Source organism: Pelodiscus sinensis, chromosome 17 (assembly GCF_049634645.1).
Source record: "Pelodiscus sinensis isolate JC-2024 chromosome 17, ASM4963464v1, whole genome shotgun sequence".
NCBI lineage: Eukaryota > Metazoa > Chordata > Testudines > Trionychidae > Pelodiscus > Pelodiscus sinensis.
In genome coordinates, this window is record NC_134727.1 from 20348915 (window position 1) to 20363558 (window position 14644).

The 14644-nt window shown below is 48.9% G+C and overlaps 1 long non-coding RNA gene across 2 annotated transcripts; it reads left to right on the plus strand.

Moving 5' to 3' along the window:
• The first annotated feature begins 3074 nt into the window (after positions 1-3074).
• On the plus strand, positions 3075-14237 carry LOC106732116 (uncharacterized). Of its 2 annotated transcripts, XR_012896332.1 has the most exons (5): positions 3075-3128; positions 3727-3941; positions 12260-12513; positions 13598-13814; positions 14010-14237. It is a non-coding gene; the product is annotated as an uncharacterized LOC106732116 (long non-coding RNA). The 2 variants fall into 2 exon arrangements; XR_012896331.1 differs by lacking the exons at positions 12260-12513; positions 13598-13814 and having other exon boundaries at positions 14010-14227.
• The last annotated feature ends 407 nt before the right edge of the window (positions 14238-14644 follow it).

Below are 14644 nucleotides of genomic sequence, written 5' to 3' on the forward strand. Positions count from 1 at the left end.
TTTCGCGATCGGGGTGTGACGGCCCGCGTGGGTGCGAGCGCCCCCTTCCGGCGGGGGAAAGGGGGTTCAGCGGACCCGTCTCTCGTCTGGTTGTGTGAGTGCGATCACCCGGCCATGAGTCTGGACCGGGGGTCAGCGAACTCGGGGTTCCTTCTCCTCGGGGCTGGCCCGGGGTTCCAGACTGCCCGGGGTCCCGGCGAGGGGACGGGGTCGCCTCGGCGGTCTGCCCGTAAGTCGGGTCCCCGTCGGGACAGTCAAAGTGACAGGGTCCTTGCCCTTTTATCTATTCACCCCGGCGGGGTTCTGTGGGTTGGGGTCTTGTGGTAGGGAGGGGGGACGTGGGGGACCTGGGCCCGCCCTCTCCACCGGGTCCCAGCCCGGGGCCCTAAGTGGGGGGGGAACAAGGTATGCGTTCCTCCCACGACAGGCGGGGTTTATCCCCGTAACGCGCCTGTCCACGGGCGCCAGAAGGCCCCCGCCCCGGGCTGCTTCCACTCCCCGCTCTCCTCCTCCCCGATGGGGAAGGTCCCGCCGTCACTTACCCTGCCCGAGGCGCCGGTCTCGTCCCGCGGCCGTCGTAAGGGTTCGGGGTCGTTCCCTCTCCTCCTCCAACGCGGGGGGGGGGGGGTTCCCCTTGGCGGCTGGGGCGGCGGTGGTGGCGGCAGCTCCCCTGAGTGCCGCCTCGTCCTGCTCCCCCGGGCTGCTTTTCAAACGGCCCGGGTGATGACGTCAGGGGCGTCCGTTCCGTCCCCCGGGCGTCCTGGCGTCCGCTGACGTCACGGCCGGGGCGTCCCAGCCTGACGTTGGTTCCGCGCGGCTCTGGGCGAGCGGAACGCCGTTCGGGTTCCTCGCCCGTCAGCTGGGGCTGTCCCTGGCCCCTCCTTCCCCGCCGGGGAGTTAGCCGGCCCTCCCCCTGCGGGGTTTCCTCCCTGGCCCGCTCTCCCCTCCTCCCAGGGCTGCCTGCCGGTCCGTCCGGCGGCCTCCAGGGGGCATCGGCGGCCCTCGCTCGAGTGCTGACCTGCGGCGGTCCGTCACACGGGGCTTTTTTGCGCAAAACAAATCTGAGCTGTCTACACTGGCCCTTTTGTGCAAAAGCTTTTGCCCAAACGGGAGCAGCATAGCATTTCCTCAAGAAGCACTGATTTCAGACAGTAGGAAGTCAGTGTTCTTGAGAAAATTCAAGAAGCCGGTGTAGACAGCTGGCAAGTTTTTCTGCAAAAGCAGCTGCTTTTGCGGAAAATCTTGCCAATCTAGACACAGCCTATGTGTTTTAACAGAGCTAAATGCAAATGTACAAACCAAGGAACAAAGAATGAAGACCATATATAAGAGATGGGGGACTATAGCCTAGGAAGCAGTGACTATGAAAAGGATTTGGGGACCATGAACAAGAGCTTCCACTGAGATGTGGCCAAAAAGATCCTTGGGTGCATAAACAAGAAGGATCTCTAAAAGGAGTAAATCAATTATTTCATCTCTGTATATGACAGCGGTTCAACCATTGCTGGAACACTATGCCCAATTCTGACAACCACAATTCCAAAAGGATGTTGATAAATTGAACAACAAATGGTCTGGTAGCATTTTATAGACTAACAAAACTATAAGTACTACCAGACCATTTGTTGTTTTTTTCTGTACAGACTAACTCGGCTACCCCCTGAAGCCATTGATAAATTGGAGAGGGTTCAGAAAAGAGCCATGAGCAGAATTAAAGGGTTAGAAAATCTGACTTCAGGAAGAGATGTTAAAAGGTAACTTGATAAGTATCTATATGAGGAAGCAAATATTTAATTTTGGGCTCTTCATTCTAGCAGAGAAAGGTAGAAAATGATCCAATAGCTAGAAGGTGAAACTGGACACATTCAGACTGGAAATAAGGCATATATTTTTAACTGTGAGAGTATTTGATCATTGGAACTACTTACCAAGAGTTGTGACGAAATCTTTATCACTGGTAGTTTTTAAACCATGCTTGAATCCTACATATGCTTCTGAAGGAAATCACACAGTCAGCATTTGTTTTGGGAAAGTTCAATGACCTGAGTAATATAGAAAATCAGACTAGATGGCCTTAGAATCCATGAATAAGATCATCTAATGTGACCTCATTATTTGTGTTTCATTGACAACTAGAGATCAGGGTCCCATTATGCTAGAGTTGGTATCATACAAACTTATAGCAAAGAAAAAGTTTCCCTGATCCTTTTTCCAATCTTTTTGCTTACTTGTTGCATCCTGTCTTCAACCAAACTCAATGGTGCTCTGCACATGTGCAAGGAGGTGTCCATCTGCATGGATCTCTGTTCAGATTCAGGAGCAGAACTGCCGCACCACCAGTTCCCTCCATGTCCAGATAGGGTTGCCAGATACTTCCACAAAAAATACAGAACATGGCGGGGGAAAAATTGGCTGAGCAAAAAAAAAAGGGACCAAACCTGCTGAGCAAAAAAAAAAGGGGGGGGGGGTGACCAAGCCAATGGATAAACATTAATTGAGAAAATAACAAAATCATCACAATTGTTAGCCTCTACACTTCTCTCTTCCTCCCTCCACTATAAAGTAGTCCCTACAAGTCAGGGACAAAGCACATTGCTAGAGCAGCATGAAGGACCCGCTGGTCTGTGGATTGAGAACATAGGCATTCAGGTCTCTCAGTCCAACATGAACCCTAAATTCACACGTTCACTGGTGCCTGATGCTCAAAGGACTCAAAGAGCATATCTACACACTGCAATTAAATACCTGTTGGTGGCCTATGGGCTGCTTAATTGTGATGTTCGGGCTCAGGCTAAACCTAGACTCTAGTATCCTGTGAAGTGGAAAGATCCCATTATCTGCACCTAGGATTGCCAAATGGTTTAACCAAAAATATCGAACACCCACCCCCCCAAAAAAATGGGGAAAAAAATTGTTGAAAAAAAAGGGGGGGAGACCAAAGTTGTTGAATAAAAAAAAGGACCCAGAGAATTATTAAGCAAAAAAAAAATTAAAAAATTAAAAAATCAGCATGGCCCCTTTAAGAACGGAAGGGGATGGACTCTGCCTCTCCTAACAGGCTGCTGGCAGCCAGTGGCCATCTTGCCTCCCTCACTGCTCCGGGCCAGACAGCTACACCGCAGAACAAGGTAAGAGGTGTAGGGAGGGGCTGGACCCGATTGCTGAGTGTGTGTAGGGTTGCCAGGTTTCCGGTATTGACCAAGACAGTCCAGTATTTTCGCCCCCTGGCTGGGAAAAAATCAGAAAATACCGGACATTTTGAGTATTTCTGAATTGTTTTACTGGACAGGAGCCGAAAATGCTGGACTGTCCGGGTCAATACTGGACACCTTGGAACCCTATCTCCACTGCAAATAAACAGCCTCTTAATCCAAGCCCTGCAAGCTCTATTGAACTAACCCTTACCAGCCATAGGCATGCTGCAGGTCTTTTATTGCAGTGTAGATGGACCATAAAAGCAGTATATTATAAAATAAGGTAACTCGCAAAAGGAATCTATGTTGCTTTGCTTCATCTGGTTTCTGTTAGTCCACAGAGCGCAGCTGCTGAGTTATTGCATTCTTCTTTGATGTCTTACATGAAAACATATTATTAAGTCCAGAGACACAGCTGACTGTTCTCTGCTTCCTGGTCAGCATTTCTAATCACCATAGCAACTCCCACAAATAGTCTCCTTAACCTCCAGGAACCGGCCTGATCATAATTGCAATAATTCTCTCTCTCCAGATGGAAAAGAAAGCCTTCCTTCATTAGACATGTGGCTTCTTCCCCGAGTTATGGTTGAGACAATTTAAACTGCCTTTGGAAACTGATTCTCGGGTGCTCTACAGCTCAGATTGCCAATAGGAGTCAGAAAGAGAAGAAAGACAGGAGTGATGGGATCTGATGAAAAAGAGACAAAAAGACCCTGCCTGTACTGGAAAGTTTCCATATAATCTAAGGTATGAATTTAAAATGAAATACTTACAACAGAATAAATCACCAGTATAACTGTTAGGGTTACCAGGTGGCCTCAAAAAAAATACCAGACGCACTTGATCTCAGATGTTGGGGGGACTGGCCGGGAGGGAGGTGGGGCTGGCCAGGAGGAGGTGGGGGGGGAGGAGGGTTGGCCGGAAGGAAGCAGGACTAGCAGGGGGGGCTGGCCAGGGGAGATCGGGGGGGAAGGACTGGCAAGTGGGAAGTGGGGGTCGGAGGAGCGGGGCTGGCTGGGAGGGAGCGAGAGAGGAAAGAATCAGCCGCCGGGAAGCGGGACTGACCTGGGCGCACACAGATCCCGGGGTGCTGCCTGTCCCGTGCATGGTCCAGGCGAAGCACAAGCAAGTCCGGCCCCAGAGATTCCATCCTGGACCCCCCTCTCCCCCCCACATAGTTGCATACTGCCTGGCTGGTAGACACGCCAGTGTAAGCATGTCTACTAGCCAGGCAGTACGCAATTACGTATTGATACTCCTGACAATAATAAAACTTACCTAATTAGAAAATATCGGACATTTTATATGTCTGGTATTTTCTCAATTTGTTTCCCGGACAGAACCCTCAAATACCAAATTGTCCGTTCAAAACCGGACACCTGGCAACCCTAATAACTTTACTTTCTGGACAAGGCCCAAGTTACACTTCTGATGTCAGCTGGGAGCATCAAGTAGTTTAACTTGCATTGATACAACATTCAGTAGATTTAAAAAACAAGTGATATTTGGGTGAAAGGGTCCAGATTCTGATCTCTTTTGAATGAGGAGCACCATTTAATTAATTATGTTAGTTTTGATTTGTACTGGTGTAGGTGAGGTCAGAATTTAGTTATGGGCAGGGCTTGACAAACGGTGGTGAAAGCCGCTCGCCAGCCCCGCATTGCGCATGCGCAAGAGCCGCATTGTTTGTTGAACTCTGGTTATGGGTGTGAAGAAAGCAAGTAAAATGCTGAAAAAATAAAGAGGACACATTAACTCTGCCAGCACCATCTGGTTTGTCACAAAGCCCAGAAACAAAAGGTCTAAGCTAGGCCCAATTTCTTCAAAAGTATCATCTAAGATGACAGTTGCAGTTTTGTATGCTATACATTTTAATGCACAGCTTTTGTGTGCCAAAAATTGGCAGTTAGGTGTCTTTTTGAGTATTTACTTATTTTATTTTAAAGATTCTATAAATACAGTGGCCAGGTATGAAATCTGTGATTTAACATACACAAAATAACTGAATGTTCAAAACTGTTCAACTTAACAAGCCAATTTAAACCCCATTTTAAAATGTGTCATGTATTTATTTTATTTTAATGTATATGTTTTTTATTTACTCCACCCTCAAAATAAGAAAACAAGTAAAGGAACGGGGTAGGAAGGAAGGGAAGGGAAGAAAGGGGGCATGATGGGGAAAGAAGAAGAATATCTTGGTTTTTATACGACCTGTAGCGTGTAGGTGCTAAGAAACAAATAATTCTATCTTGTAGAAATCTCCTAAATTAATGTTTCTGATTACATCTTTTTAAAAAATTCAATTATTTTCACCAAAAGATAAAATTATAAAAGCTGAAACTTTTCTGTTTCATCAAAAGATTTTCCAGAAGGATATCAATTTGGTTGAAACTTTATGACAATTGAAAGTTTCTGATATTTTGACATTTTTGTACATTTTGAAATTTCAAAACAAAACCAATACAAATGTCAAAAAATACCAGGAAATTCGATACTATTTCCCATTCCTTTTTTAACTGTTCTCATAACTGCTACGCTACAGCAGAAGTATCAAATGTAATGAGCCAGTTAATTCAAAGCCTTCTCAATTCACAATAAGAAATGAGACTGTAAAATAAATCCTAATACTCTCCCAGCCCTGTAATAGATAGGACAGGGTTCTCATGCCAATAACATCTGGAGCCCAAGCAGTCTCTCTGATTTTCCAGCTCTCAGCAAACAATGATTTCCTAAATAGCTCACAGAGGAAATTACTTCATTACCACCATGCAACAAATTCTCTTCCTGCAGCCAGACCACATCATGATGAGTTAACTGCTCTAGTACTTCTTTAAGCTACAAATGCAGAGTCATGAACCTATTCAAAAATAGAGGCATAAATTCCAATTAGTTCTTCCTCCTTTGGTGCAAGAGGCCAGAGGAGGAGGACACAGAACTTCTGTGCCACTACATTGTTTTAATAGAAAAAAGAATGTCTTCTGAGATATCTTAGTGGAACCCAATACGTCCATTCACATGGTTTCTGTAGCAATTCCGTTAGCTTCTTTAGTTATCACTAGCAGATGAATTTGGTATTGCTTGAGTCTTTCATTGAAGTAATTTTTTGGGGGTGAAATAAATGAAAAACGTACATGCTTTATTTCAATGAATGTATTTTTTAAAAATGAAAATGAAGAATGGAGTGAAGGTTAGGGGATAAGGAGAGGCAGGGGGTGGGTGGCTTAGGGCAGAGGGTTGGGAGATGTGGGAGGGAGGGAGGGGTAGGGGCCTCAGGGCTGAAGGATGGAGGTAGGAGTGCAGAAGTTAAGGCAGGTGGGAGATGCAGGACTCAGGGCTGCACAAAAAAAGGCAGGGCTGTGCAGACCCAGAGAAAAGTTAACAAAACAAAACAAAAAAACCAAGCAGCCATGGGACGGTGTACCAGCACCTACTTTTCCCAACAACTGGGTCTTTTTTTTTGCTCAACAACATTCACACTGTCTCCACTGCTATTGTGGCTCTTTGTCTGGAACAACCCTGTCCTAGACAGACCCTTCCCATTCTATATCTGTGAAATGGATTCTTCCTTCCTAAGTGGAGTACTTTGTTTTTCTCCTTGTTCAACTTCATCCTATTTACCTCAGACCATTTCTCCAGTTTGTCCAGATCAATTTGAATTATGACCCTAGCCTCCAAAGCAGTTGCAACTCCTCCCAGCTTGGTATCATCTGCAAACTTAATAAGCGTACTCTCTATGCCAATATCTAAATCGTTGATGAAGATATTGAACAGAACCAGTCCCAAAACAGACCCCCGCAGAGCCCCACTTGTTATGCCCTTCCAGCAGTATTGTGAACTGTTAATAACTACTCTCTGAGAATGGTTATCCAGTCAGCTATGCACCCACCTTATAGTAGCCCCATCTAAAATGTATTTGCATAATTTATTGATAAGAAGATCATGCAAGACCGTATCAAATGCCGTAAGTCTAGGTATACCATGTCCAGCTATCTTATGCACAAGACTCGTTATCCTATCTTCTGGAATCTCTCCCATCTTCCATTATTTTTCAAAGATGATAGCTAAAGGTACAGATACCTCCTTTATCATCTTCTTGAGTATTCAAGGATGCATTTCATCAGGCAGACATCTAACTTTTCTAAGTAATTTTTAACTTGTTCTTTTTTTTATTTTATCTTCTAAACCTACCCCACTCCCACTAACATTCACTATGTTAGGCATTCCTTCATCATCACACTTCTTGATGAAGAATGAAACAAAAAAGTTATTAAGCACCTCTGCTATTTCCAAATTTGCAGTTACTGTTTCTCCCGCCGCACTGAGTAATGGGCCTACCCTGTCCTTGGTCTTCCTCTTCCTTATAATACATTTATAGAAAGTCTTCTTGTTACCCTTTATGGGTATGTCTACACTACCACCGTAGTTCGAACTAGGGTGGTTAATGTAGGCAACCAAAGTTCCAAATGAAGCCCGGGATTTAAATATCCCGGGCTTCATTTGCATCTTGCCGGGCGCCGCAATTTTTAAAGCCCTGGCAGTTTGGACTCCGTGCTCGCGGCTACACGCGCCACGGAGTAGGTAGTTCGGATTAGGCTCTCTAATCCGAACTACCGTTACTCCTCATGGAACGAGGTGTACTGGTAGTTCGGATTAGAGAGCCTAATCCAAACTACCTACTCCGTGCCACGTGTAGCCGCGAGCACGGAGTCCGAACTACCGGGGCTTTAAAAATGGCGGCGCCCGGCAAGATGCAAATGAAGCCCAGGATATTTAAATCCCGGGCTTCATTTGCAACTTTGGTTGCCTACATTAACCACCCTAGTTCGAACTACGGTGGTAGTGTAGACATACCCTGAGATACCAACAATGTCATAGTTGTGTTTATTTATTAGCACTTCCTACTTATTACCCATGTTTCGTACATTTGCATATAGGCATCTACGATACTGATTTGACCTTGCCTCCCAGTTCTGCCATGTACCTCCTTTTTCTCTGCTATTATAGTCCATGCTCCCTCCCATTTCTGACCCATCTCCTAGGTCTCCATGTTCTTCACTTACCTGTGGGTTTTGGTCACCTGCCCCCATCAAACCTAGTTTAAAACACTCCTCACTAGGTTAGCCAGTCAGTGTCCAAATAGTCTCCTCCCCTTCCTCGAAAGGTGAACCCCATCCCTGCTTATCAGTCCTTGGAACAGCATCCCGTGGTCAAGGAAGCCAAAGCCCTCCTTGCAACACCATCTTCGCAGCCAGGCATTCACCTCCAGGATGCACCTGTCTCTGCCTGGGCTCGTACCTGTGACAGGGAGGACTGAGGAGGAAACCACCTGTGCTCCAAACTCCTTCACCCGTACTCCCAGAGCCCTGTAGTCACTCTTGATCTGCTGAGTGTCACAACTTGCAGTATCATTAGTGCCCACATGGATGAGTAGGAGTCAGAGGTTGGATAATCCTCAACCGTGCCTCCATAACATCTCAGATACAGGCCCCTGGCAGGCAGCATACCTCCAGAGATGACATGTCAGGGCGACAGATGGGCACCTCCGTTCCCCTCAGAAGAGAGTCTCCAACCACCACTAGGTGTTCTTCCTGAAGGCATTAAAGTCACTAGTTTTCTCTACCATTTCAGATGTTTTTTAATATTTTATTCTTAATTTTAGCCTTTGCCACACATTCTGAACTATCCTTTGGTTACCCAAGGTCAAGGTCAAGGAGTACATTGCCAGTGGTGTGAATGGAAAGGTATTGCTTGCTCTGAAGTTTTTACTTCTGTCCAGTTCCAGACACACGATACTGGATAAAATGGACCACTGGCCTAATTTTATTTGATAATTCCTATGTTCCTTAACATATGATTTCAATTTCCAGGACTTTCAAAAAATAGCCACCCTCCTTCTACCCTACATTCTACAGAATATTAAAGCTAAAAATAAAAAGCTCTAGAGATAGGTTTTATTATTGTCCTAACAGGAGACACAGTAATCAATTCACAGAAATGCTCAGCACAAGGAGTCGTTGCGGGAATTTGGGTCATTAGGTGAAAGAGTTTGAGAGATTAACATGCAACTTTTTTGAAGGGCACTTATATATCAACAAAGGAAAATTTCCCTCACTTAGGCCACAGTCCCACACAGTACTTAGCATCTGCCTAACTTTATGTATTTGAATAATCTCTCATTTATGTTAGTGGAAGTGCTCACATGCCTAAAGCACGTTCTACTCTTAAGTACCTTGCTAAATCAGTGCCTTTCCAAAAAGTGACCTAAATAAGAAGTCTTATGGGAGGTCAGCATGGGAATTCCATATCAGGTAAGCTAGAAATCAGGGTAATAAATTAGGTCTGACTATGTAATAGTGTATCCTACCAGGACTGTAATAAGTCAGTCCTTCACAATAGTCATAGAAGAGTGCCAGAGGGGTAGCCATGCTAATCAGTCCCTTCCCTGTTGTATATCCCCCAAATAAAAATGACAGTTGTTCTTTCAAACAAAAAAGGCTTCTTTCTTTGGTCTGCAAGGGAGGAAGGAAGGTGGAAAGAGAGGGCAGGGGAAGGGAGGAGTTGGGGAGGAAAGGCACAAATGGGCAATGCAGAGGTCCCTTGTGGAGAAGCTTGGGAGAGAGTCTCACAACTGGCCTTACATTAAACTCTCCTTCAAGGCCTCTCTGATGAGCACAACCTCTTGATGTACTCTTTCTATGGCACTGGTGTTGGGTTGCTCAAATTCTCTGGCCAGACATTCAGCTTCAGCACCTGCCCAGGCAGAAAAATCTCCCCTTTGCTTTTGCAAAGGATGTGGAGCACATAGCAGGCCACCACCACAAAAGGGATATTGCACTTGCTGAGGTCCAGGCGTGTGAGGAGACTCCTGAACTTCCCCTTTAAACGGCTGAATGCACATTCAACAACCATGTGGCACCTGCTCCTTGCTGGGGTCCAGGCTGCTTGTGTAGGGCTTCATGAGTCAGGGAAACTAGGGTAGGCTGCGTCATCCAGAATGATGATGGGCATGTCCACTTTCCCAACTCTTATGGTGCGATTGGGGAAAAAAATACCAGCATGCATCTTTTGGAACAGACAAGAGTTCTGGAAGATGCAGGTGTTGTGCGCCGTTCCCAACCATCTGACATTGATGTTGGTGAGCTGACATTGATGTTGGTGATCCACAAGGGCTGGCAGCACCATGGAGAAGTACCCCTTCCTGTTGATAAAGTCCGAGGCACTATGGTCAGGGACCAGGATGGGGAAGTGCATGCTGTCTATGCCCTCTCTCCCCCAGAGTTGGGGAAGCCCATGATGGCAAAGCCATTCATGATTGTGTTGACATTGCCCAGAATGTCGACATTCCATAGCAGCACGTGATTGATGGCTACGGCCCTAGCTCCTGCTAGCTCTCCCGCCGCAGCTGCAGGTCTTCATGTACCCAGTGCTCCAGGATGCATACCTGCCTCTGCAGGAGCCCCAGGTGCTGCTGCTGGTACTCCTCCTGGTTCCAGGTCAGCCTGCTGAGTGCCCGGATGCGGGAGGATGTCCTGGGCGGGGTGGTGCGCCCTGCACTCGCAGCTGCTGCGGCTGAGGAGAAACAAGAGAAGTGGTCAATTATCCCTGGGGACACAGTGGGTGAAGCCCAGCCCCCCTCTGCAAGGCGAGGTCGGCTGGTCTCCGCACCATCAGAGCTGATGTGCTTGCACACAGGCCATGTTTGGCATGTCCTGCTATCCCCGGGCGTGTGAGCAGGCCCGGGACTGCACCCATGCCCCTGTGCTGTATATAGTGTGGGGGTATAGGGGAGGGGCGATATGCCCTGTCTTTGCGTAGAGGGGGCTTGTGGAGGGAGGTCATCGTGCACCGGGGTCAGGAGCATGTCATGTGCCTTCATACATACACACGTGTGGCAGCCAGCCGGGCCACATGCCCAGGATGGCACAGCACATGCACAGGTTGCTGCAAGCTCCATGGTCAGCGAGGCCCATATGTGCAGTCCCTGGTCTCCCTCTCCCCCCGTCCCTGCCCCGCATAAGGGGACAGTGATTGTACTCATATGTCGAGGCCTCCCCAGCCTCAGATGACACCGGCAACATGGCTGCTGTGATGCCAAGGGGGTGCTGCAACTCTTGACCATTGTCCTCCTCCTCTTCCATGCCCTGGTCAGGGCCCTCTGCCCCAGGGTCGATGACCACCTGGGGGGGCACGGACCGTCTGATCCCCCAGGATGCGGTCCCGGGCATCATAATAGGGGCAGCAGTCTGGGTCAGCCCCTGGTTGGGAGCTGCCCCCTGAGGCCCTGGCTGTTATTTCGAAATAACTTTGCTGTGTAGACATACCCTGACAGCTTACTTTGCTTAAGAGCCATTGGTGAGGGACCGTGTCAAAAGCTTTTTGGAAATCTAAGTATACTATATCTACTGGATCCTCTTGTCCATATGCTTGTTTATCCCCTCAAAGAATTCTAGTAGATTGGTGAGGCACCATTTTCCTTTACAGAAACCATACTGACTTTTCCCCTAACAAATTATGTTCATCTATGTGTCTGACAATTCTGTTCTTATCCATAGTTTTAACTAATTTGACTGGTACTGAGGTTAGACTTACTGATCTGTAATTTCCAGTATCACCTCTAGAGCCCTTTTTAAAAATTGATGGCACATTAGCTATTCTCTAGTCATTAAGTACAGACGATGATTTAAAAGATAGGTTACAAACCACAGTTAGTAGTTCTGCAATTTCACATTTCAGTTCTTTCAAATTATTGGGTGAATGCCATCTCGTCCTGGTTGAAACAAAATACAGGACTATCTCGTCCTGGTGACTTGTTACTGTTTAATTGATCAATTAGTTCCAAACCCTCCTCTAATGATACCTCAGTCTGAGACAGTTTCTCAGATTTGTCACCTAAAAGAATGGCTCAGATTTGGGAACCTTCCTCACATCCTCATCCATGAAGACTGATGCAAAAAATTATTTTTATTTCTCCACAAGTATTTTTGACCTTTGAATGCTCCTTTAGCATCTCAATTGTCCAATGGCTCCACTGGTTATTTAGCAGGTTTTCTGTTTCTGATGTACAGGTTGGACCTCCCTCGTCTTGCACCGTCAGGACCTGACCAGCCCTGAACAAAAGAATTTGCTGGCCCAGGGATGGTCTTTTGCCACCAGCCCCAAGCCCCATCGCCTGCCACTGCCAGGCTACCCCATCAAGCACTCTGCCTCACCTACCTCTCTCCAACCTGCCTGGGCTGCTTGCCAAGCTGCTGCCGGCTCCCTGGGCTGCACAGGCTCACTCCTGCTGTGTGGTTCGAGCCCCACACATCCAGGGACAATGGTGAGGCTCCGGGCCTGGCTCCACACTCCAGTGGGCTGCTGCGGGACTCCAGCCTTTGTCCCCCAGATGAGCTGCTGACTCTGTTGCCCCTGCCCAGCTGTCCTTCCTGCCCTTAGGCTCCCAAGCTCTTTGCTCCAGAAGCACCTGTGATCCTGCCGGATGAGGGTTATTGCTGGACCAAAGAGTGCCCATTTTTAGAGGTACAACCTTTACTGCCAATGGTCAAAATTTTCCAGTTGGGCTGCCTAAAGTTAGACATCTAAATAAAATTGGGTGGCGTCTTGAGTACTGAAACATACAAACAACTCCCATTGAAGTTAAGAGGCCTGAAAGTCTTTTGCATCTAGGTAAATCAGGCCATATTTATGTAAGTGTCTAAACAGGGATTTAAATGCCTAATCTCTGGGTACGTCTACACTACAAAGTTAGTTCGAACTAACTTTCATAGGCGCTACACTAGCGCTCTGTTAGTTCAAATTTAATTCGAACTAAGGGAGCGCTTAGTTCGAACTAGGTAAACCTCATTCCACGAGGATTAAGCCTAGTTCGAACTTACTAGTTCGAATTAGGGGGTGTGTAGCCCCTTAATTCGAACTAGTGGGAGGCTAGCCCTCCCCAGCTTTCCCTGGTGGCCACTCTGGCCAACACCAGGGAAACTCTACTGCCCCCCTCCCGGCCCCGGAGCCCTTAAAGGGCTGGCTACGGGCTTTGTGCCAGTTGCAAGGCTGCCAGCACCCGTGCCAGCACACCCAGCAGCTGACACCCCATGAGCCAGTGACCGGATGCCCCCCAGCTCTCCCCCTCTTCCCAGGAGCCTGCCTGGGGCCACAAGAGGCGGGCGCCCGCGTGGTCTAGTGCGGAGATCGTGGACCTCATCGAGGTTTGGGGGGAAGCCTCCAATGTCCATGATCTCCGCACTAGCCACAGGAACGCGGCAGTGTACGGCCACATGGCTGCCAGCCTGGCCGCCAGGGGCCACCAGCGCAGCCGGGAGCAGGTGCACTGGAAAATTAAGGACTTGCGGCAGTCCTACTCCCGGGCCTGCCTGCCAGGGGCTGACCCGGAGGCGTGTCCCCACTTCCAGGCTCTGGACCGCATCCTGGAGGCTCAGCCCGTCCCTGCCCCCCGGGAGGTGATAGACCCCGGGGCAGAGGGACCACTCCCTGACACGGAGGAGGAGGAGGAGGAGGAGGGCTCCGAGAGCCAGGAGCCTGCCGGCAGCCTGCCCAGGACCCAGGACACCCGAGGCACCCCACAGAGCCACTCGCCTGTGTCGTCCGAGGCCGGGGAGGCTTCCACATGTGAGTACCATCATGCTCCCCTTATGTGTATGGGGGGCTGGGGCGAGAGGGAGCCCAGGGACCGTGCGCCTGGGCCTTGCCCACCACGGAGCAGCATCTGGGGATCCTGCAGGGGCCCTGGCCTTGCAGAGGGGGGCTGGGTTTCACACACCTGGGCCCCTTGGGTAATTGACCGCTGTTCTTGTTTCACCACAGCCGTAGCACCTGGGACTACAGGGCGCACCACCCTGCCTGCAGCAGCCGCCCGTGCCTGGGCAAGCAGAAGAGCCAGGAACAAAGAGAACTACCAGAGGCGGCACCTCCGGTTCCTGGAGCACCAGCTCCGCATCCAGGACCAGCTCCCTCGTCCCAGGTTTCACCCTCCCCTCTCCCACCCCCCCTCCCCCCACCCCAGTTATGTTAAATAAAAAGACGTTTTGTTTGAAAAACAGGTGTCTTTATTTGACAGTAGGTAGGGAGGGGAAAGGGGAAGGGGGGTAGGGTGGAAGAAGGCCCCAGTGGGGCATGCAAGGGAGAGGTCAGTCCTCCTCCTCCACCAGGAAGCTCTCCCGCAGAGCTTCCCGGATCTGGACGGCCCCCCGCTGGGCTTCCCGGACGGCGGCAGTGCGGGGCTGACTGTAGTGGCCAGCCATGCGGTCAGCCTCAGCCATCCAGGCTGGCAGGAAAGCCTCGCCCTTTCTCTCACATAAATTGTGGAGCACACAACATGCTGCCACCACGGGAGGGATGTTGTACTCGGCCAGGTCCAGATGGGTGAGGAGGCATCGAAAGCGGGCTTTCAGTCGCCCGAAGGTCCCCTCCACCATGATGCGGGTCCTGGTCAGCCTGGC